Genomic DNA, 24,762 nt, shown 5'->3' on the forward strand with positions numbered 1-24,762 from the left:
GAAGTTAAGGCCTTGTCTGCAGTAACAGAGACAAGTTTTGGAGGTAAGATTTTAACGTTTGCCTTTTATTTGCAGAGAATATAATCTTAATTACTAAGTTATATTGCTATCTGTCTAGTTTTTACAGCTTAAGATTTAGTCTTCTAACTTTAGGATGAGGGATAATTTTATTTATATAATAATATTCTTGTGTGGACAATATTGAACAGGTAATACGTGCAAAAACCTGTGCATCCATGCCAGGCACATAGCATGTGCACCCAACAAATTTTGGTTGAACTGAAATGAATCGCATTAATTAAAATAAACCATTTACTTTCCAGTTTAAGGGAAAAATATTAGAGGACTTCAAACTGATTAGATATCATGCTTCCAGTATGGTTTTATATTCTTTACTCACTGCCATCATCAAGCTGAGTTATAACTGTTTGGTTACCTATAGGCAACTTATTTTGGCTGATTTCCCTGTGACTGCCATGATTCCAAGCAATTTTACATGCATTAAATTACAAAATTCTACAAACCCAAAAGAGTAGGTATTATTATTATTATTACTATTATTATTATTATCCTAATTTTACAGATGGGAGAACTGATGTAGACAATGGTTAAGAAACTTTGGCCACGTAGCTACTCAGCAGAGGATTAATCTGTGAACCCATATTCTTTTGCAAGAAGTCATCTGTTTAAATACTATATGGCATCTCCTGATTGCGCTGTGAATTTTTTCATGGCAAGAGCTTTATTTGCTTTTTAAACTTACATCCCTGACATAGTTTGTGGGTCAACGTAAGTAGATAAAATATTGAAATGTTAGATATTATCAGCTTTAAGAAGAAACCTCTGGAATTGATAGAATGGATTGTCTGATATAGAGAATGGATTATCTAGTAGGGAGATCTCTTTTTCTATCCTAAATTATCAGATTTTTCATTAATAACTGAGAGAATGAACAATTGAACAAAGTAGGTACAAGCTTGGACATGTCAGAAGGTAGATACATGAGAAGGCAGAGTCAGAAGGACTTGCTGACAGATTTATGACTCAAGGCAATGGACAGAATGCCAGAACACTCCGAGGTGTCACCTCTGGGTTTTCAAATATGACATCAGTTTAGAGTCTTGACAAATCAGGTGCCTGAACGTTATCTTCCCTCCTAGTGGCCCAGAGCTCATGGTGACAAGCCTTCAGAGCTAAGGTAAAACTTACTGTGGAAGCTTCCTCTAGTCAGGGTGTCACCTGCAGGTGGAGATTTAAGTAGATGATATAAGCCTGGTGAGTGTATCACCCCAGGATTTCATATGTTTTAGTATCATTTAGAAGGTATGGTTTCCATTCCCCCTCAGGCTTTAATTTCCAGAATGTTACATTAATATAAATGCCTTTTTAAATCCAAAAATGTCAGTTGGATTTTTTTTATACATGTTTCCCCACCTTGTCTAGTAGCCATAAATAGACTGTAGCATTCAACTTTAAAGTTTCTGACTGTACATATGCATTGTGATTATCTCATCTGAGAAGCGAAGCCAATAACTGGAGAAAGAAAAGCAAATGTTTCTGGGCCAAGAATATCTCTATGTGGATAACCTGAGACTGGCTTTACTGTGAGTTGTTTTTTCCTATAAAAATCTTTCTGCTGTGCCAGGATAATTGAGAGCTACCGGAGTATGGGTTTGTTAGGTGTTGTCAATATTACGTATGTCTGTAGGTTAGAAGTTATGTCCCTGCTCTACTAATCATCAGTTGAATAACTCTAGGTAAGTGCATCGGTTATGGCCAATTGACACTCAGCATCCACTCTCCCATCTTTCTCTGTGATTATCTGTATCACAAAGCCTGGAAAGCAAAAATCAACATTTCTTGGCTCAATAGCAGCTAGGCTTCTGGATGCAAATTTGGTTCCGTCAATTACATGCAGAAAAGTGATTTAGAAGAGAGGGGTGAAGAGAAGGCCATCTTCCTTGCTGTTTCTGTTGGTCATTCAAGTTACAGCCATTTGATCGCCAAGACGCATTTGTAGGCGTGGCAATGACAGCTGTGTCAACACTTTCTGACTCCCCAATCCCTGTGGTGGAGTGGACTCTAGTCTCGGCTGTTGCAAGTCCCCGACTCTTGCTCCTCTCGTCCTTCCAAGATTCCATAAATTCCACTTAATTCTTTGCATTAATTCACACGTTGTTTAAAATACATAGAGTGGTTTGTTTCCTGCAGTGAGCCCAAACTGCTAGAGCAAGTCTCTCTCTGAGACCTCAGTTAATTTATCTCTTTAGTGAGATTAATGAAATGATTAAGTGCAGGGACCTGGAACAAATTATCCCTTGAGTTTCATACTATTTTTGTTTAAAAGCCAGGTTGGAAAAATCAAAACTTATAGATAAATTATCCCTCAGTGTGTAATCCAAATACTGTCAAATTAGAAGTAAAATGTATCATAAAATAATCAGTTAAATACTATCTATTTTTTAATGTCTATCATATTCCAAGCGATATACCAGGCGGTGATTACATAATAATGAGCCAGACAAACTCATTTCCGTCAAAGAGCTTTTGCTTTTTATCAGGAGAGATAGACACCAACCAGGCAGTTTCAGAACAGTGTCGCGAGGGGTACAGGGATGACAGGCACAGGGCATAGTGAACCAAAGGTGAGTGGCACTAATCCCACTTGGGAAATGAGATTTCACGGAGGCCTCAAACAGGGTGATGCCTGATTAGAGCCTTGAGAGACAAACAAAGCTTAGGAATATGTTAGTTGGCCTTGTTGGCTGACTGCTCAACAGTTTTCTCCTTATTCTACTGCACTTGCAGGTCCCACCTCCCACCATAGAGTTGAAATGCTGTGTGCTTGCATTACTAGCCTCCCTTGCAGCTACTTTGTGGGCCTGTGACCCAATCCTGGCACAGGACTAGAGGACACATCTGAGGGGTGGTTCTGGGGAATGTTTTTCTCCCAGTAAAAATAATAATGCAAGGAAATTAACCTTGTCATCTCTTCCTAGGCTTAGATGCTGTTGTCTGAGAATGCAGTGCCTTGGGCAACCAACTTCTGACAATGAGGGGGAAGAAAAAGAAATAACAAAGAAATTAGAGTGCTGGTGTCATCCTTGACCTGTTGAATTTACTGGTCTTGAAATTTCAGAAATCCCTGACATGTGAGATAAAAATGCATTATTATTTAAACCATGTTAAGTCAGGTATTCCATTTCCTGAACAACAACAACAAAATACACCTACGTAATACTATGTGATGGGCGTGGGGAAAGAAGATACATTTTCTGGGATGGGGATTTATATTTGCAGTAGACAGGAGGCAAAGAAGATGGTTAGCACATGAGAAGGGTTAGAAATTCACTAGGAATTGACCATAAGGAGAAAGTAATGACTGAAAAAACTAAGGTTATAGAATTTGCTGGATCATAACCGTCTATGCAAGCCCTTCTAAAAAGCATGACTATAGGTCCATGTTGAATGTACATTTGCTAGAAAGTGCACTGATATTTTTATAAATCTGTTTGAGATGGTTTGGGGTAGATCTGATGGAGGCCTGGTTGGCAAAGTCCTTTTAATCTTAGAAGCAAGAAGTGTAATTATTAAATTCTACCTTCTGACTATAGTGTAGATAGTTATTCAGAAGGAAACACGAGTGTAGTCGTGCACTGTCCACTATGACTATGACAGCCGTTAGTCATGTGTGGCCACTGAGCACTTCAAATGTGTCTATTCTGCTGAATTGATGTAAACGTAAATGTAAAATATATACCAGATTTTAAAGACTTAGTACAAAGATGTAAATTGTCTCATTAATATCTTTATATTGATTACAAGTTGAAGTAATGTTTTGAGTATGTTGAGCCAAATAAAATATATTACTTATATTTATTTTATCTGTTACTTTTTACTTTAAAAAAATATATAAGTACTACAAAATTTAAAATAATCTGCATGACTTGCATTACATTCCTATTGGACAGTGCTGCTGAGGGCAATGATATACGTTAGGAGACTATTGCAATAATCTAGCATAGACATGGTAATAAAATAAAACAATAAGTAAATGGAAAGAGAAGTTGAATGGATGTTACAGAGTTAAGTGAATTAATTTAACGTGGAGGGTTAAGAAAACACAGAATCTGGGAGTAATATTTATTCATTCAATTGGACACTCAGTTTCCATAGAATACTATGTATTAAGTATACTCACTACTGTAATGATGAACCCTTAAATCTTGTGACTTTACAAAACCTAAGCTTCATTTTTTTTTCTCACTGCACTGGGAAGGATCAGGATCTGAGTTCCACATGGTGATTCAGGGACCGGGTTCACTCCACCTTGGGGCTCCATCATCCCCAGGGGTCTCTGGATCCTCTGAATCTCCTGCATTTGATCAACAGTCGGTTGAAGAGAGAAGGTGTAGAATTGTGCAGATTTTGTTATTGTTGTTGTTAGTTTTAATAAGCAAGGCATGGAAGCGGAATGTTTCACTTCCATGCACGTTTCACTAGCCAGAAACATTCCACGTCCACACCAAACCCCAAGGGAGCTTGGCAGTGGTAGTCGAGTTGTGTGTTCAGGAAGAAAGAAAAATGGAATTGGTGAACAATGAGCCTATCTGTTCATATATGACATGGGATCGTGTATGTAATTCTACACAAAGACAGGTGATACCTTCGTCTTCTCTACTGAAAATACTCCTGCTAGAGTCAAAAATGACCCAGAGTTTACTGGCAAGGGTGGAAAGACAGTGAGCTGAGGGAGGCTCTTGCCTCAGGTTCAGCGTCTAAGCGGACGCCGAAGCACCCAGTAGTCAAGACTAATGTGTTTTAATGCAATATTTAAAAAGATCAAAATTAATGAAAAAATGCATGAGGAACAAAATATCAAAATTTTCAATACAGATAAGATCAGTCCTGAATATCTCTAGTTCCTGTTCATTGTAGATCTTTCCCAAATTATTAGCACTCTCTTCCTTCTTGGTGTGTTGTACATTTCTCTTGCCTAACTGCCCTCTTGTTTTTAATCTCCTTTAACTGTCTTCTTCTTCTTCCCTTCCTCAGAGTTGCACACATGGGCCATTATGTTCACTGAAAGAACTGTAACCACTTGTTATACTATTTTCAACTACTGAGTTATACTATGTTAACTCTAAAATCACTATTTCCAGTGGAGACCTCCTCTCTATTCAGAGTCATGTATTTAACAGCCTTCTGGACAGCTCTATCTGAACATTTTCTTCCCAATAAGCCCTTTAAAGTTCAAAATATCAAAATATGAATTTATTTTGTACATATTGCCAGGTACGTACCTCCTCTCATACTCTATTTCAATTGGTGGTAAAAACTTTCCCCTTTCATTCCCCACATTTAATCACTCAACAAATTCTAGTATATTATTGCTACACAGCCTTTGTCTGTTTTCATGAATGTTGACCTTATAAGAATATCATCTCTTCTCCTCGTCCTTACACACCTCCTTTCCCCTTCCTCTTTCTGTCTGTACATAGATAGGTAGGTAGATAGATAGATAGACAGACAGATAGATGTACCTACCTATCTAACTATTCAACCATATATGTATACACAAATATATGTGTCAGCACGTGTGTATGTTCCCTGTTGATCCAACGTGTATGCATCCATATAGGATATGTGCTTTGGTATGAATGTGTACCCCCCAAATTGGTATGTCAAAACCTAGTGCTCATGTGATAGTATTAGGAGGTATGGACTTTAGAAAGTTCTTAGGACATGAGAGTGGAGCCCCCATGAATGGGATTAGTGCTCTTCCAGAAGAGACCCCAGAGAGCTCCGTCTTACCTTCCACCAAGTGAGGGCACAGTGACAAAATTTCATCTATGAACCAGAAAGTGGGCCCTCACCAGACATTGAATCTGCTGGACTTGATCTTGGACCTCTAGCATCCCGAACTGTGAGAAATAAATTTCTATCTCTGTTGTTTATAAGCTACTCAGTCTCTGGTATTCTGTGATAGGAGCCCGAAAGGACTAAGGTAATAGGTACATTTACATATGTGAATAAACTAAGATGTTAATGGAGAATAGCTAAAAGCATTAAGTATAATTTGGAACTGTGACTATCCCTATGGAAAGTTATCAATAATACAGAATTTAAGGACCATCTGTCAAGGCAGGGGTCCCAGAGGACTAAAAGAAGCTATGTAGGGAGAGCTCAGTGTCTTGGTCTGAGCTAAAGGTCCAACAGCTGGAAAGAATGGTCCAGCTTCTAGCAATTCCATCATAAGTCAAAGAAACACCCACCCTACTGAGTGCATGAAAAACTGAGTAAGTTACTCCAAGATGAAATATCCCTCTAGAATCTAGCTCCTTGGTAATTTCCGAAGGGCACCTGACCATTTGTTCGTCTTTTCCAAGAGACCAAATGCTGCTCAGGCCTGCCCTGCCACCTATGGATGTCCATCCTGCCATAAAACAAAGGGTGGGAGAGGACAAGAAGAGGTCATGTGCAATTTCCCTTTCCCCTCTTTCCCTCCAGTTTTGTCCTTAGACTAAATGAAGTGTCCAATAGAAAGCACCTTACCTTCTAAAGTAATCGTTTGCTTCTGCTTTGTCTATCACAGATCTCCCACTAACTCTGGTTTAATTTGTCTTTTTCAGGAAATAAATTATTAGTCAGTTATGAATTCAAACTCAGGAAATCCTAGAAATTCCATGAAGAATAGTTATGTTAAGACTTTGCTCCTTGGGATTTCTAAACAAGAGACTTGGGGAAGACAGTTTGGAGGTTCTGAACCAAGTTCACTTCACTAACACCTTTAAAGAGTTTTTTCTACAGCAAAGAGCAGGGTGGGCAAAACGAGGCAACACATTATGAGAATTAAGAGGCAGGAGGCTGATGTATTGGTCTGTCTTTCTTGCATTAAAATAGAAATAGTTTCTTACCAAAATACCTGCCTTGTGTGTGTATTTATCATAAAAACCCAGAGGGGGTTTTGACGGCTCCATTTACAATACCTATGCTAGGCAGGTATTTTTTCTTTCCTTCTATTTTTTTTTCCTCTTCTATTGACAAGAGACTTTGGAGAGCAGGTGCTTTTTAGTCATTACGTTTCTTCAGCAGTCAGTATTGCCCTAAGAAAAAAAATGCTGCGAATATAACAAATCAGGTTTCCTACTGGGTTTGTGACAGTTCAGGCAGGAGGGGCAGAAAGCAAAATTGCATCAGGCTTGAAATAGTCGCTGATGGATTTCCTGACTTGAAAACTTAGAACAAAGTCAGAGAGGTTGAGTGTGATATGGGGGTCCAAGTGGGCACACCGTTGAGGACAAATCTTCAGGCCTTATTTTATTTCATATAAAGCCTTCTCCACCTGCTGCATCCCTCCTTGTAAGAACTTCCTCCTTGTTCCTTGACACTTCATACAGTTTCCTGACTTGGACCTCAAGCATTTCTGCCCCAAATATATGCCCCTGGAATTGAATCCCTACCTTTCTTTACCCAAACGATTCCTCTCTGTGTTTTGAAATCCTGCTTTCACTGCCACTTCTGGAAACACAACCTGACCCTGAGTTGGGCTTGGATGACTCTTCCATGTTGCTGGTGCTTCTCCCATCACGGTCAACAGCTGGCTGAGCGCAGCTGCTGGAAGATTTCTCTGTCTATCAACCTGGCCAGGCTGTAGGGGCACAGCTGAGCATCACACCCAGGTATTTTGACTCCAATATCCCCTCGGCTCTATCATCCCAGTGCTCAGTTTAATAACCTCACCATCTCATGGAACGGCTACCAACGTCTCCTCATTGCTCTGCAGTCCCTAAAGTACTGAGTGTAAAGACTAAGGCCTCTAGTAGGGATTTTCTTGGCTCCTCTCTGACTAGCCTCAGCCTTGCAATTCTCCATTTTCCATCCCTGGAAAGTGACTGCTTAAGGAAGGCAGGTCTCATTAAGCCCAGAGCCCACTGCGCATCTACTTCCCTCTTAGCTTTTGCTCACGAAATAGGATGCACTGAACACCCCTTTAACTACTCTCCCCTCTTTGAACCCTTTTAGCGCCTACGCCCCCCCCTTCACATCTCTGCTATGCCACCCCTTTTAAAGACACCAATATATTTCTAGTCCTGTCACTCATCACCTTTCCTTTTTACAAAGGAATCAGAGTCATTGTTTTTAAAAATGCAAATATTATTATGGTTGACAAAAAATATCTAATAAATTTTAGGTAATATGTTTAGTATCAGAAGGACCTTTTCTGGAGAATGCATAAGGTATGTGTTAAGTACCTCCAATATTTATACAGAAACTTGTAAACTTCACAAATTAGGTTCATGTAATTTTCTCATTTATCTTTTTTTAAAGAGTTTTTTGATGTGGACCATTTTTAAAGTCTTTATTGAATTTGTTACAATATTGCTTCTGTTTTATGTTTTGGTTTTTTGGCCACAAGGCATGTGGGATCTTAGCTCCCCGACCAGGGATTGAACCAGCACCCCCTGCATTGGAAGGCAAAGTCTTAACCACCGGACCGCTAGGAAAGTCCCAGTAATTTTCTCATTTAATATTTGCAACATCAGAAAATAGAGAGGGATGGGAAGCATGTCCATAGTGTGCAGACCAGGAAGTGAAGGTCCAGAAGTCAGTGCCCATGATAGGGTCAGAATGCACTTAATCCAAGTCACACACTCTTTCCCAAAAGCCATAGTATCCTCCCCAGGCAAAGCATTTCCAACAGAATTTTCTAACTGATTTGGCACATGCTGTCAGTGTGCTGATGCAGTTGAAATATGATGAACAAATGCCCTTCACTTGTTTTTCAGGATAAGCTTACAGTTAGAAACTTGAACACAGCAAAGATGTCCACTGGGAGTAATTTTCCGAAGTGCACTTGCTGTGCACAAGGAAGTTGACGATAACCCTGCATGGAAATTGCCGGCTTCCTTAAGCCCCTGATTTCTATGCCAGGCCAGGTACTTGCAAAAAGGTGGTGTTAATTTTGTAAATGTTACAAGAGGGGGTAAGCAGATAGCTCTTGCTTGTGGTTTCTCCTAATCATTCCCTTAACCATCCCTAGCATTTTCCATTCATTTCTAAGAAAGGCAAGAAGAAGAGAAAACAATCTGCTGTCCGGGACTTGTGCTAAGGACTTTATGCAATTCTCACAACAATCCTAAGGGATGGGTATGACAGCAAAGTGTTAGAGTGAAGCTCAGAGAGGTTAAGAACTCACTCAAAGTCACGCAGCTCAGAGAGGTCAGGGGCCTGCTTTCATGTAGACCCTTCTGATACTCCACTATACCACTTCCCTGAAGCGTGCTGAACATACCGTACTCCATGCCAGGCCTTCCCCTGATCCCAGGTCCTTTCCTCCTGTTGCTGCCCCCGTGTACTCTCCTCTGGGGCCATGCAGAGCCTTCAAACCACCACCGATCCACAACTCAGCCTTTTCATCAAAATAACAAGCCTTGACTCCACCAAAATACTATCCCCAGTAATATTAAACTATCGATTTCTTCTGAGACTTCATTCATCCCCCGAATATTATAACAATTATAAATTATATAATTTTTCAAACTCTCTTTGATTAAATTTATTTTTTTCCCAGAATTTAGAAGAGGTTTTGGTTGGAAAGAAAGAGAAGATAATTTTTTTAAAAAATTGGTATTTCCCAACTGCAGGTGATGGAGTGGTTGAGAAAACAGACAGGAAAGAGCAAGAAGGTCAGCAGCAAGGCTCTCCACCTCTTCCCCTTCCCTCCACCTGCTTCCCTTGATGTCCTCTAGGAGCATTTCCATCTTTGCCTGGTGACCTGGCATCATGCCCAGCATGGTGTGGGAACAAGGGTACGGAGGGGATGACTGCAGGAATCCAACCGAAGCAGTGTGCTAGATGTCTGGCATGACTCCAATGTGTGCGTGTAAATCAGGTTCCTGCACACTACTGGGAGGAACTAGAAGGTACCAGAAGGCCGATGGCTGGCAGAGGCCCGAGGTCAAAGTGCGGAGGCTGCAATGCAAAGGGACTTTCAGAACAGCAAATGGCTGGTGTTATGGACTGTAGTCCTGGGCGTTAAGGCATCACCACAATGGGCCAAGGGAACACTTCTTCTACCTCCAGCACAGGAAGAACATGAGCCCGGCTGCTTACATCAGATGACAGCTGGATCCAAGCGAGGCATCGTGGATGAGAAGCCTTGTTTTTTCCTGGATCCACTAGACTAGAACACAGCACCATCAGGGGAACGAGAGGGAGAGGGGGGTGGAATTCCAAGAGATCATTACTAAAGTTATGCTTAAATGATTAACTTTGATAGAGTTTATCAAAAAGGACAAAATTTAAGTTTTCGTTTACTACTCACAGGATGAAGCTTTTGAAGAAAATCAGATTAAAGAAAAATATAAGTTTAATTTATTTGCACATTTGAGTGTACTGTGAGTAAATGTGGGACCCTGGTAAATAAATGTAATAGTGTTTAGCTTTGAAATGTTCTTAATTATTTATCTGGTAATTGCAGGCCTCTGGCTCCGCCCTGGCCCTGGCCTACACTGGCAGGCTGTAAAAGCTTTGAGAACAGGAGGATTTCCCAGAGGGTCAAAAGGCCAGATTGGATTACCGTGTTTTACACACAATATGGACGTCGGACAGTGCCCACCTCCCTATAAAGGCTCAGTAATTAGACAGAGGCTGATTACCCTGATTATTGGCGCTCCCTCCTATGGGGTGAGAGGACCCAAGCCTATTCCAGAAAAGACTCCCCTCTTGTCTAGAGCTGCTCTGGTGACACTTTGCCTACTTACCTGCAGAGCTGAACTGATCCCAGGTCCCCACGATACTTTGCCATAATTAATACCTCCCAAACACACACAGACACGGCTGATGATCCACACCCACTCGTAAGCTGCGTGACAGGCCAGCGGCGGCGGCGATCTGGAATCATAGACTCCACTACATAGGATGTCTTCAGATCGACGTCTGAGTTTATTCTCATCATCTCCCTGTGAGATGCACAGAGCAGCTAATTTTATCCCTTCTTATCCCATTTTACAGTGAAGGAAACTGTGATCCAAAATGTTTATGTGGCTGATAAAAACTGGAAGGAAACGGACACTGAAATGATTATAGTGGCTGCACAGGACAGCAGGACCAAGAACAGTTTTTTTCCTCTCTATTTTCTGAGTTTTCTGTAATATGGTTATATTAATAATTAAGAAAAAATGTTTAAAAAAGAAATCAGTGTAAAACTGGTGAAATCGGAATAAAGTCTGTGGATTGTACCAACATCAATCTCCGGGTTCGATACATGCTACAGTTACCACTGGGGATGCCGGGTGAAGGGTGCACAAGACCTCTCTGTACTACTTTTTCAACTTCCTGTGAATCTATAATTATTTTCCCCCCAAAAAAGTTAAAAAAATCAGACAAAAAAATTTAATTGGAAAAAAAAAGTTTATGTGGCTAATTAAATTTGAAGTCTGGTGTGATTCCTACGCACCTAGCGTGAAGCCCAGTGCACTTTTCAAAATACATTCTTGATGACTTATCAGTCTCCCAGAAACAGAACTGGGGGGTCTAAGTGAGCAGAGACATCATTCTGTTCACCACGGTAAGCAAAGCACCTACAATAATGCACATACTAGAATCTCAGATTACTGTTGTATGAGTGAATAAATGCATGAAATCTAAAGAAAATTATTTTTTCCTAGTAACTTGGGGATCAAAGTTGGTGAAAATATTAAAGAAGCTCACTGATAACCTCCCACACTGATTTCCCACAGGAAATTGAGTTACATTTGATATTTAATGATATTTGCTGTTTCCTGAATATTTGGGGACACCAAAGGGAGAGGTGTTGTGCTCTCGTGATTCTCCACTTCACTCTGCTCTAATGCATCTCCACTGGGGGGGGAGATGCTGGGGTCCTCCAACATCCTCTCCTCACTGTTCTGTTTCTTGGCAACCCCTGGACCAATCTGCCTTCCCATCCCTCAAGATTCTATGGTAACTATGTTTTCCTACTTACTTTTGATCACAGGAAACCAAAGCCAAGCAAAATGGGAGAGGGAGCTAGAGTCAGGGCCAGCTGTCATGTCTGTGCACATATGTGAGGCGTGTCCATAAATCCTGGGGATTTCTGGGGCAGGTGTCCAGGCAGGTCATCAGTTTCATTTTGAGACTCAGCCTGTATTTCAAGCCCCTGCTCTTGGTCCTTCACTCATCACACTGCCATGGAGAAGCTGACACAGTGCATCATCAAAGCAGGGAAAATCTCGCTCGTTTGGGAAGGCGAAGGAAACAGCACTGAGAAGTTGATGGAAAGAAGTCAGGTGGCATTGTGCCTTTGAGAGACAGAAGTGCCTCTTCTCAGCACAAGACATTATCTCACTGGATCAGAATGAACTCGAACAAAAAATAAGAGGGTGTCTTTTCTCCCCTTTGGTTTAATTTATCTGTGTTATTTTCATTCTAAGACAAAAAAAAATATTGATGAAGAGGATTTAAAGCTGACTCTAAAGCTAATTCCCCCTGCTTTATTTCAGCATGACCAGACTGATAGGTTATGCACATGAAACTGAAAGTGTTCATAAAAATTGGAACAGACAGAGGAATTTTCTATTCTGAAGTTGACCTTCAATGTGGACTTCTCAGATGTAATGTAACATAGGTCATGGAGGCAGTATTCTATCTGGGATGTTCATTTGTAAATTAATGATTTAAAGTATTGATATATCTATTCATTTGGCATATATTGTGCATATTGAGTTCCTAATATGGGCCAGGTACTTTGGATGCTAGCACATGAGAAATCCTGAAAACTATTTATGTGATGAACAAATGAATGAGTGGTCCCATAGTGCACGGCACTTCTGTGTTGTACTGATCACCAAACAACATCTCTCCGTGTGTTTGCACATTCCACCAGGATGTACATTCCTCAAGGGCAGGGACATTTCGTATTCATTTCTATATTTTATATTTCTATCACTAACTCAAGGCTATGCAAGTTGCAGAAAATACATTTAATCATGAATTTCCTGATAATTAAGGTGAAAGAGAAACAACACAAATAATGATTGTGTTATAAGAATAGAGATATTTACTGAATCCCAAGCATGTGCCAGGAATTCTCGAAAACCTGTAACGTTTGTTCTAGTGTTACAACTATTTTCCACACTTGGAAACTGAGCCTTTGAGTGTGGTGTAATGTGTCCTAGATAAAAGAACTAGTAAGTGATAAAACTGGGATTAAATCACAGGGATTCATATACCAGGAACGTTACCCTACATAATGAACCAACCGTAACTGCTATTTTAAGAGGGTCTACCTTCTGGCTGAAACTGTGACTTCAAATATGAAAAAAAAAATGTCACGTAGAGCAACAGGTAAACAGAAGGGTCAACGAATCACCCTTGTCCTAAATGAAAATTATTTCCTGGCACGTCTACCAGAGGGATTCAGGGTGAGACCTTTTTCTTGAGTTATTTCAATCATCAATCTGGAGAATTCTTTTGTGTCTGCCTGCTCGATCAGTGGCAGTTCTTTGCAAGAAATTTACAGTGATGTCAGTTTGTGTAAATTGATGATGGAAAAAAGTAGATGGCTCTAAGTTCCCAGACAATATCTGATGACCTAAATTAACTGTCACCTGATTCTGCATTATGGATGAGAACCAACTGTGACCTGGAGATGTGGCCAGTAGGAGATGGGCCAGAGTCTGTCTCAGCCGGTGACCCACATGTCTAACAGCTGATTAATCTGGAAGGTCTTCCCTGTGATTTCTCAGTCCCATGGAAAGGTTAGCAGAGTGTATTCCTATGGGAGCATCTTTTCCTCTTCTCTCCAAATTCCCACTCAGTCCCATTTCTGTATTTCCAAATGCTATTGTTCAAATTCTCACTTACACCACTGTCATCCCCAGTATCCCCAGCTGGAATGTTTGTCTGTTTCCCACTGTCCATCTGTCTCTTTAGCTATATTTTTTTCTTTTAATTTATATTTTTTATTTATTTATTTTTGGCTGCATTGGGTCTTCGTTGCTGCGTGAGGGCTTTCTCTAGTTGCGGCAAGCGGGGCTACTCTTCGTTGCGGTGCACGGGCTTCTCATTGCAGTGGCTTCTCTTGTTACGGAGCATGGGCTCTAGGCACACAGGCTTCAGTAGTTATGGTGTGAGGGCTCAGTAGCTGTGGCTCATGGGCTCTAGAGCACAGGCTCAGTAGTTGTGGCGTACGGGCTTAGTTGCTCCACAGCATGTGGGTTCTTCTGGGACCAGGGCTCAAACCCGTGTCCCCTGCATTGGCAGGCGGATTCTTAACTGCTGTGCCACCAGGGAAGCCCGCTACATTTTCTTCCTTCTGCATGAATTTTCATGTTGGAGTCGAGGCTCTGGACTCTGTTCTGTCTTCTTTTACCTTTTCACTGTTTTTTTCAGTCTAGGTTTTCAATCCTGGCTGTGTATTCAAATCACTTCATAAACTTTAAAAAGACTTGTGCTCAGGTCCCACTGAAAACCAGTTAAATAAAAATCTCTAGAGGTAGAGCCTGACATTTGATATTTTGTGTAAATCCCCTGAGGGGACTCAAAGGTATAGCCCTGGGTGATTTCATTCATTCCCACTTCTCCAAATTCCTACTTTGAGATGATAGCTCTCATATCCATATTTCTATTATTTTTTTTCTGAGATCTAATTAAATACTTCCAATGACTTACTTGACGTTTTCAACTGTATGTCCAATAGGCATCTAAAACTCAACATGTCAAAATCTAAACACTTACTAATAAGGCATCAAAGCAAGGAAGGTCTAAGTCTCTTTTGCCTACAGGCTGTATCTTTAAGCAAGTTACTTACATTTTGGTCTCTTCAAGTACAAGATGATAGCAATATCTACCTGATAGTGAGCAGAAAATGACAATGCATGTAAGGTTCTTAGCATAAAGCACAGCCTGCTCTGACATCAAGACATGTTTGTTGTTTCTGTTAACAAATTGTAAGCCGCACAAGGGAATACAAATATCTATCTTCTTCAGCCCTATATCCCCCATGACCAGCACTTGGTCTCACACATCATAAGCACTCAATAAATGTTTAACAATTATACTTCTATTTCTAAAGATGTCAAGAGTTTGAGGAAGGAACCAGTGATTAGAAGAGCCGGGAAAGGAAGTATAGGGAATGGCAGGTCATAGTATTTAATGGGAAAGGAGCCAGGCGCTGTTATTCCTGGGCCTTTCTAGCTTCTAGCACCATGACCTCTAAGTACGTTGCTCCCATTATTAGCATATTACCAGCATCCTTATCAGGCCCAGCATTTACTGAGAGGCTACTATGTGTATGTGTGTGGGTTCAGTGCTAAAGCTTTTCTGTGCATATTTGATTCAGTTCTTCCACTTACATTATAAAGTAAATTGTTCTATTATTTCCATATTTCAGATGGGACACTACAGCTCACAAAGATTACGTAACCTGCCCAGAGTGACAAGCTGGACCAGAATCAAGAAATGTAATAATTCTAACCCCCTGATCTTAACTAGCATAATATAGCAGATTGAGAAGAAGAACTGGATTGTGAGATATTTCTGTGGATAAATTGGGAAGACTGGAGCCCAGGCTCATTTAAATCTAAATATGTGGTCACAAATGGATTCAAGATGCAGCCATTGGCCCATTATCCATGCTTTCAGGGACATGATAATAAAGTTAGCAAAGGTATATTTTCTCACTGTGTTTTGAAGGAAAACTCATTAAAACAAATCTTTCCTTCTAATAAGTGTCTAATTAGTAGCCAGATCATCTGGTCAAAACAGGCAAGAAGGATAGGCACCACTTGCTGTTTAAAATACAGGCCCTCTTTGTACTGTTAAGAGTCTCTTGAACATACTTAATCTTCTGACTGAGTCTTCGTTTGCACAGATGAGATTAAAAATTGGATTTTTTTAAAGGAGCTTGGCATTAAACCTAAGCAATCTTTTGGATACTATGAATGTCCCGAGTATGTCTTTCTTTGTTTAGGAGACTATATTATGTATGTGGAATCCCAGTTCAAGGATTTATCTAAATTGGCTGTGTTATACTTGACAGCAAGGGGATTTGTTCAAAATTAGCTTATGTCTTCTGAGGCAGAGCAAATTATGCACAACTCCCAGGAAATCATTTACTACAATCTCCTCTAGCACTTGCACCGTAGCTGCTCATAGCCAGAGTCTGCTATAGAGCCAGAAAGGCGAACAAAGGGACCGTGATTTCTGTTGATCACCCCATCCCAACCCCCAGCCTCCTGGAAGTCTGAGGGAGGAAGCAGCTGTGGCCTGAGATAATTACAACTCTTTGCATATGATAGTGATCAAAACATAACATCTTCCTTCTTGGGGCACACTCTGCCCCACCGCCCAATCTCGGTGGACCCCACCTCACAGTGCTGTACCACTTGATTGGGCAGGCCTAGTCCTTCTTCCAGGACCCTTTTCAATAACTACATTCAGCTTTTCTCATTATAGTTGCCCAGACCATGTCTGACTCAAGACACTCAAAACCTCTTAGCCTTCGTTAACCATGTTCCACTGGAAAACTCTTCTGCTCTCCATTGGTCAAGGTTTTCCGAAAAAGTTTTCAACATCTGAACCAAATGGAGAGTGAGTGCATTTATAAGCATGAAAATATGTGACATTTCAGGATTAATATCTTAAAAGGAATCATCAGACCACTTCATCATCTTGTCAATGTAACTGTTATATCTAAACTGACTTGTGCTCTGATTCTTGAAGCATCCAGTTCAGAAAAAGGGACCATAAACAATGTATGAATTCTTCCTCCTTCTTTGACTCTTTCTGTAAATGGCAAAATCATTTTACCATTTTCCCTTAGTTTTTTAGACTCAAAGCTTTGGAGTCTTTTTTTGTTTTTTAGTTAGGAGACATTATTTTTTAGAAGTTTTCAATTTACAGAAAAACTAAGTGAATTGTACAGTTGTCATATACAACCCCCTACAAATAATTTCACCTACTATTAACATCTTGCATTAGTGTACTACATTTGTTATAATTAGTGGGCCAGTGTTGATACATTATCATTAACTGAATTATATAGTCTACATTAAGGTTCCCACTGTGTTGTAAAGTTCAGTGGTTTAAACAAGTGTATCATGGTACGTATCCTCCATGATGGCGTCATATAGAATAGTTTCCCTGCCCTAAAAATCCTCTGTGCCCCATATCATGATCCCTCCCTTCCTCTCCCTAAACCACTGTTTTTCTTCCTGTTTCTATAGTTTTACCTTTTCCAGAATGTCATGTAGTTGGAATCGTACAGTATGTATTCTTCTCAGACTGGCTTCTTTTACTTAGTAATATGCATTTAAGATTTCTTCATATCTTTTTCTGTTTTGATAGCTCATTTCTTTTTATCTTTGAATAATATTCTATTGTATGGATGTACCATGGTTTGTATATTTATTCCTGTATTGAAGGACACTTTGGTTGCTTCCAGTTTCTAGTGATTATGAATAGAGCTGCTGTAATATCTGTGTGCAGCTATTTGTGTGGACATACGCTTTCAACACACTTGGGCAAGTGTCTAGGAGTATAATTGGTAGATCAAATGTGTAAGATTAAGTTTAGCTTTGTAGGAAACTGCGAGAGTTTTCCAGGGTGGCTGTAACATTTGTATTCATATCAGCAATTAATGAGAGTTCCTGTTGCTCCACATCCTCACCAGAATATGGTACTGTCAGCTTAGCCATTGTTTTTTTAATAAATTTATTATTTTATTTATTTATTTTTGGCTGTGTTGGGTCTTCGTTGTTGCGCGTGGGCTTTCTCTAGTTGCAGTGAGCAGGGGCTACTCTTCGTTGAGGTGCATGGGCTTCTCACTGTGGTGGCTTCCCCTGTTGTGGAGCACGGGCTCTAGGCGCACAGGCTTCAGCATTTGTGGCTCGTGGGCTGTAGAGCGCAAGCTCAGTAGTTGTAGCTCGTGGGTTTAGTTGCTCCACAGCTTGTGGGATCTTCCCGGACCAGGGCTCAAACCCGTGTCCCCTGCACTGGCAGGCGGATTCTCAACCACTGCGCCACCAGGGAAGCTCAGTTTAGCCATTTTAATAGGTACATAATGGTATCTTATTGTTGCTTTACTTTACAACTTCCTAATGTGAAATAATGTTGAACACCTTTTCATATGCTTAGTTGCCATCTATGCATCTTAGTGAGAGCTCTGTTCAAATCTTTTGACCATTTTTTTAATTGGGTTGTTTTCTTATTGTTGAGTTTGAACTGTTCTTTTTATATTTTGGATATAAGTCCTTTATCAAATATGTGTTTTACAAATATTTTCTTGCAGGCTGTAGCTTGTCATCTCACTAATTAACAGCATCTTCTGCAAATCAGAAGTTTTTAATTTTAATAAAGCCTTACTGATTTTTTTTTTCTTGATACAGTGTGTTTTTGGTGTGGTGTCTAAAAACTCATCTCTGCACCCAAGGTCATCTAGGTTTTTTCCTATGTTATTTTCTAGGAGTTGTATAGTTTTGCACTTAGATCTATGATCCATTTGGAGTTTATTTTTTGTGAAAGTTTTAAAGTCTGTGTCTAGATTTTTTTCCTGCGTATTGATATCCAATTATTCCAACAACATTTATTGAAAAGACTATCTTTTCTCTGCTAAATTGTCTTTTGAAATTGTACCTTAGTTCTTTGATGTTCTGTTCTCCCTCTATCCTCCCCCCTTTTTTTCTGTTCACATTTCAGTTTGGGAAGTTTCCATTGACCTATCTTCAAGCTCATTAACTCCTTCCTGGGTGGTGTTCAGTCAAAGGCATTCTTCACATCTATTGCAGTGTCTTTGATTTCTAGCATTTCCTCTAGACCCTGTCTCAGAGTTTCCATTTCTGCTCACACTACCCATCTGTTCCTGCATGCTGTATACTTTTTCCTTTAGAGTTCTTAGCACCTTAGTCATAGTTATTTTAAATTTCTTATCTGATAATCCCCCAAATACATGCCGTATCTGAGTCTGATTCTGTTGCTTGTATTGTCTCCTCAATTTTCTTTTTTTTTTGCCTTTTAGCAAACCTTGGGATATTTTATTGAAAGCCCAACACCATGTACTGGGTAATAGAAACTGAGATAATTAGTTTTTTAGTGTAAGTTTTGTGTTAATCTGGCTAGCTGTTGGGCGGTGTTTAATGTTTGCTGCAGTTATAGATGCCACAAGCTTCAGTTTCCTTTAATTTCCTTGTGTTTTTGTTTGTTTGTTTTCCTTTTTTTTTTTTGGTCCCATTTCCCAAGACAGGAAGGGACTTTTCTCTGATCTTTCCCATGAAAACCTGGTAGGGCTTCTGCCGGAAAAAATCTATAAAAGTGTGTGGACCTCTCTAAGACTGGGCCTCCAGGGGTTTTTAATTCTCAAACTAAGTTCACATTCAGGATCCAGAAATTCATCAAAATTGCCACCTGCATATTCCTACCAGTTAGTAGCTCCGGTGGCTTCTGATCTTGGCTGTTATTCTGTGTATCCATCTGTCTCTCCAGATTTGATGTGATGGTCTGTCCTGTAACCTCAGTTCTCTGATGGATCAAAGAAAAATCATTTTCACTTGGTTCGACTTTTTTTTCCTTGTTATAAGAACACCACGCTCTTTATCTGTAGAACCTGAAATCAGGAAGGACTTCTCGGAGTCATTTAATTCTTCCCTCAACCCCATCCTTTACCTTCAACCTAACTCATTCAGTTATTCAATATTTACTGTGCTGCTGTAACATATATGGGCTTTTACTGTCTTGCAATTCAGCAGTGAAGAAGTCAGACAAGGTCTGTATTTGCATGGAATCTAAATTCTAGTTGATGATGAATAAAAGGAGAAAGAAGTAAACAATCTTTTCAGATAGCAATAATGTTTATAAAAGAACAGAATAATATTCCTCCTGGCGATAGGAGGAATCAGAAACACTTTAGATAGAGCGATCTGAGAAGTAATTTAGATGGTGTAGTCAACTGAGAACTAAAAAACCTGTGAGCTATGGGATGTTCTATAGGAAGAGACTTCAGGGAGAATAAATCCTAAATACAAGGGCTGTAAGGTTGGAACATGTTTAAATATTTTAAAAAACACAGAAAACACCACTATTACAGAAGTGTACTGAGTATAGTGAGGTCTGCCATGACATGTATCTAGGGAGAATACAAACAGGGTAAAGATTAGGTCAAGCCTTGCAGGTCACGGCATTACTTTCAATTTTATTCTAAGTCCTTTGACATGCCATTGGAGTAGATCGACATTTAATAACATATGCTTCTTTCCATGTCTGCAGAGAATGGATATATTAAAGCATGGATGTGAGGAGAATAACAAAGAGATAGTTGTGGCAGTTCAGGTGAGAGGTAATGGTGGCTTGGATCCGGGCTGTGGCCATGGTAAAGTGGATGGAGATGGCTAATTTGTTACATCCTTGAAGAGAGAAGATTCAGAACCCAGCTTTTGATGGGGTGGAGGTGAGGGAGGGTATAGAGGATTAAGACAGACTTGTGGGTTCTTGTTGGGGTTTCTTGAATATTGGTCAGATTCTGGATTTATTTTGAAGGCAGAAACAAAAGGATTTGGTAATTGAATGGGGGGTATCTGACACAGAGAAGAGGGGAATGACTGGAATAAAGATGCCATCAGCTGCAGTGTGGCAAGTCATGTGTGGCTTCTCCTGCCTTTGAAGATGAAAATGTTGATAACAATTTGCCAATTCCTTTATATTTTATTTTGATGTGGAAACCTGGACAGCATGAAATATAAGTCAGAGTAGAGAATGAGACCGCTTTGACACAGGGACTCACCTCGATTTAAAAGTCAAAACAATCACATCTGTGCCGAAGCTTGGACATGTTTTGTGAACGTCGGGAGCAGTAAGAGTTCACTGCCGGGGCTTCCCTGGTGGCTCAGTGGTTGAGAATCTGCCTGCCAATGCAGGGGACACGGGTTCGAGCCCTGGTCTGGGAAGATCCCACATGCCGCAGAGCAACTAGGCCCGTGAGCCACAACTACTGAGCCTGCGTGTCTGGAGCCTGTGTTCCGCAACAAGAGAGGCCGCCAAAGTGAAAGGCCCGCGCACCGCAATGAAGAGTGGCCCCCACTTGCCGCAACTAGAGAAAGCCCTCGCACAGAAACAAAGACCCAACACAGCCAAAAATAAATAAATAAATAAATAAAATTAAAAAAAAAAAAAAAAAAAAAGAGTTCACTGCCTGCAGAGCAGAGCTCCTCCTACAGGAGCTTTGGATTGTCGATTGATGAGAAGTCGATCATTCTGTAGGCATCCTAAATGAATTCAAAATGCTTTATCTGTAAATCCGAGTGTTGCTGCTTTCTGCCCAAACGTCAAATAATAAAGTATTAAAATGTTTTCCACATGAACACATTTAAGGATATTATCATATATAAAAATATAGACTCTAGAAAGTGACCTTTATTTACACAGTAATCTCATAATCTCTCTTCTAGAAAACCACAGAAATTTCTCTGTTCTTACTACATTAGATTGAAAATCGCAGTTTATACGTCTGTCTCCCGCTGCAAAAGTGGTTCGTAAGCACTTGGAGAAGTAGACCACGGTCTGGAGTATTCAGTGTACGTTTTGAATCTAATTCCCTATATACATGTTACACACATAAACATCCAATTTAGCAAATGCCTGCATGGCTGACCATTATGGGGCTCTTAGACACCATCCATGGAACTCTGAGGAGATCATCTGAAACGCTGCAGGACCAGGCTGCTGTGCTTCAATCTAATCCCCACTAGGCTAAAATACTACTTGTGGAGATAGCAGAGCTTGCGTACATGCTTAAGAAACCCTGCTTTGGGCTAAGGCTTCAACTTCTCTAGGGTAGCACTGTTGTGGCTTTAGATCCTCTCTAGCCCCTAGTCCTAGCGAAAGGGTCAGTGCAGAGTCTCTGAAGCCTGCTATAAAAAGAAATGCAATACACGGAAGAAAAACTTGGCCTAAGAAGCTGACTTTTCACTGAATAGCAAAAAGCTATGGTTGAATTCCTCATATAACACAGACCATAAAATTCTATTCTGTTCCATCTTCCTCCTTTTTAATCCTCAAAGGGTTTCATCATGTTCTACATTTAGACAGTCTTAGCAAAAGGATATTCAAATTTTACTGTATTTGCTATCCAAATAAGGTTTACTACAGCGTGCATAACTTGGACCATGTTCTTGTATAATATAATGGGGAAAATAGACAAAGAATGAACTAGGACCTTCAGAGTGAAATAAGTGCTCAATAGGAAGCCCATTGGGTTCTTGGGGAGCAGGAGAAGAATGATTAATTCTGATTTGGGACTCAAAGCATAGCTCCTCTGAGTCCATTTGCCTTACTCTCTGGGTCCAACTCTCACCATGGTCTCTGGTATTAGTAAGGAGAGGATAAGCTTGTGTTGCCGTAACAAACAATCCCCCAATCTCAGTGGCTTAACGCAAAGCTCTAGCCAGCACCGCTCATATGAAATCAGCTGTCAGCTGGATGACTATGCAGCTGTCCTCTGTGTGGTGATTCAGCAAATCAACCTGCCTTAGCTTTGATACCTTACTTTCAGTGGCTCCCATGCTTACTGCCTCAGGGGAAGAAATATCCTGGAGAATCATGTATTGAAAGGGGCTTTTCATCCTCAGCTCAGAGATAAAACATATTTGATTGGATAGAATCAGTCATGTGGTCTCATCAGATTGAAAGGAAGCTGGGAGTGGCTGCCTGTATGGTCAAGCACAAAAACGTGACACAGTATGTGATGAACCTACAGCATCGTGCTGGCCACACTGTTTCATCATTTTTCTAGATTTACCGTGCCTCTTGGATTCCCTGAACATGCCCAGGGCTTATCGTGCTTTTTACCCACTCTGCACATTCCCTGAGAATTCTCAGAAGATACTTTTGGTGCGTTATTCTGTCCCCTGAAATGCTTGGTCACCCTGTAAGACACCTGCTCCAATGCTACCCTCCCTGAAACCGTCCCTCAGCCCCTTGGAAAAGCTGGTCATTCCCTCATTTGTGACACCATCTACTAGACCATGTAACGTATGGCATTTGTATTATTTCTTTCTTGCCTTACGTGTCTTTCTTACTAGTTTGTGTGTTTTGAGGTGGGTAGGCAGAGACAATTTTTTGTTCTATCCTGACATTTATTTCCCTGATTTTTAAAATTCTGCACTTGCAGAATATCTCAACATAATAATGTTTAATCAAGGACTGTTCAGCGAGCTGAATGTTTATCCAAAACTTAAAGAATTATTTTTTTAAAAAATCTATTCATCTTCTTGTTTAGGAATAGTTCAACTGGGTCATAATTACCATCATCCCATATATATTGGAAGCGCCTAATCCTCTATAGAACAAGAAAACATTTATAGTCATTTTTCCACTTGACCAATATCTCATGCTAACAGTTATTAATGGGAGTGAGATAGGGAAACTCAATTAGGATAAGAAGGAGATGATATCTCCAGCTAGAGAGGAACATCAAGAATAACTAAATTGGGTTAAACTTTTAGTCTCATGTCTCTAAGCTATAAAGAGCTCCACTCAATATATTTTTTCTATTCTTAGCTTGAGAAATTACACTTAATTTCAATACCTAATTTAGTTTCATTTCAAATTTTCATTAAAATGCTGCAGATCCTGTTCCTCTGTTAATGCAGATAGTAAGTCTGGACCCAGAATTATCCCCACCAGCACCTTCTTGCTGCCAGACATTCTTTTAAACTATTTAAATAGACATTTTATAACAAATCATTTAATAGAAATATATGATTTACGTAGGCAGAACATAGTGTTTCATTAAAATAAATTAGAAAAGTTTAGACCTTGAGTTCAAACCAGAGTAATTACTTTGTCATTACCTTGCCTATAGTCCTTTCATTTCCAATTGTATATTGATTGGTTAATTCTCTGTTCCATTTTCTTTGAAGAAATTTTTAATGGTCCATAAAATAGTCTTTGTCTCTCTTTTGCACATATGTTCTATATCCTTCAGTTGAATACCATACCAGAACAGTTTTGAAAGTGAAAAGGGGCACTCTTAAAAATTATACCAGGATAAGAGGCATACACAGAAATGTTCCAAGCATGGTGAGCCACGCGAGACCCTAAGGATAGCCTGCTACTCAGCACTTTGTATTTTTTTTTATTTCTATTTTTTTTGTACCTTTAAATCAGGCATCTGGATCAACCATAATAGTGATAACCCCTATAATGTATAGTATTCAATCAAAGACACTTTGTTGCTTCTTTATTTCCTAGTGTGTGTGTGGAAGGGGAGGAGGGAGGGTAGTTTTTAACCAGGTCAGGTCAAGCCAAAAAACTCTGCATAAAAGGTACTCTTAAAAAAGCATCAAGAAGAGGGCAATTGCAGGGTTCAGAAAAACAGTTAATGTAAGAAGGTGCTATGGATTCAGGCTTGTGAAGTCAGGTTATCTCTTAAAGAGTTGTGGTGTAAAAAATAAAATAAAATAAACCACTGGGCTGGATGGTAGAGAATCCTGAGAAATTAACAACTTTATCAAAAGTTGAAAGCCAAGACCCTGTACCTCTATTACCCAAAACTTTAACCCTCAAGATAATCTGAACTACCATTCATTGTTCTCACTTAGATCTCAAGTCCTTTATAGGACCATGTGGAATCAGCACATGGCATGCCGACAGATGGAAGGCACGGGCTCAAAACACAACCCCACCACCTTCTCTCTAGCTATGACTCGGAAACTTACTTCATTTCTTGTCCTTTTCCCTAAAGAGGAGTAATAATATCACCTCTAG

The sequence above is a fragment of the Balaenoptera musculus genome, chromosome 17, assembly GCF_009873245.2.
Source record: "Balaenoptera musculus isolate JJ_BM4_2016_0621 chromosome 17, mBalMus1.pri.v3, whole genome shotgun sequence".
NCBI classification, from domain to species: Eukaryota; Metazoa; Chordata; class Mammalia; order Artiodactyla; family Balaenopteridae; genus Balaenoptera; species Balaenoptera musculus.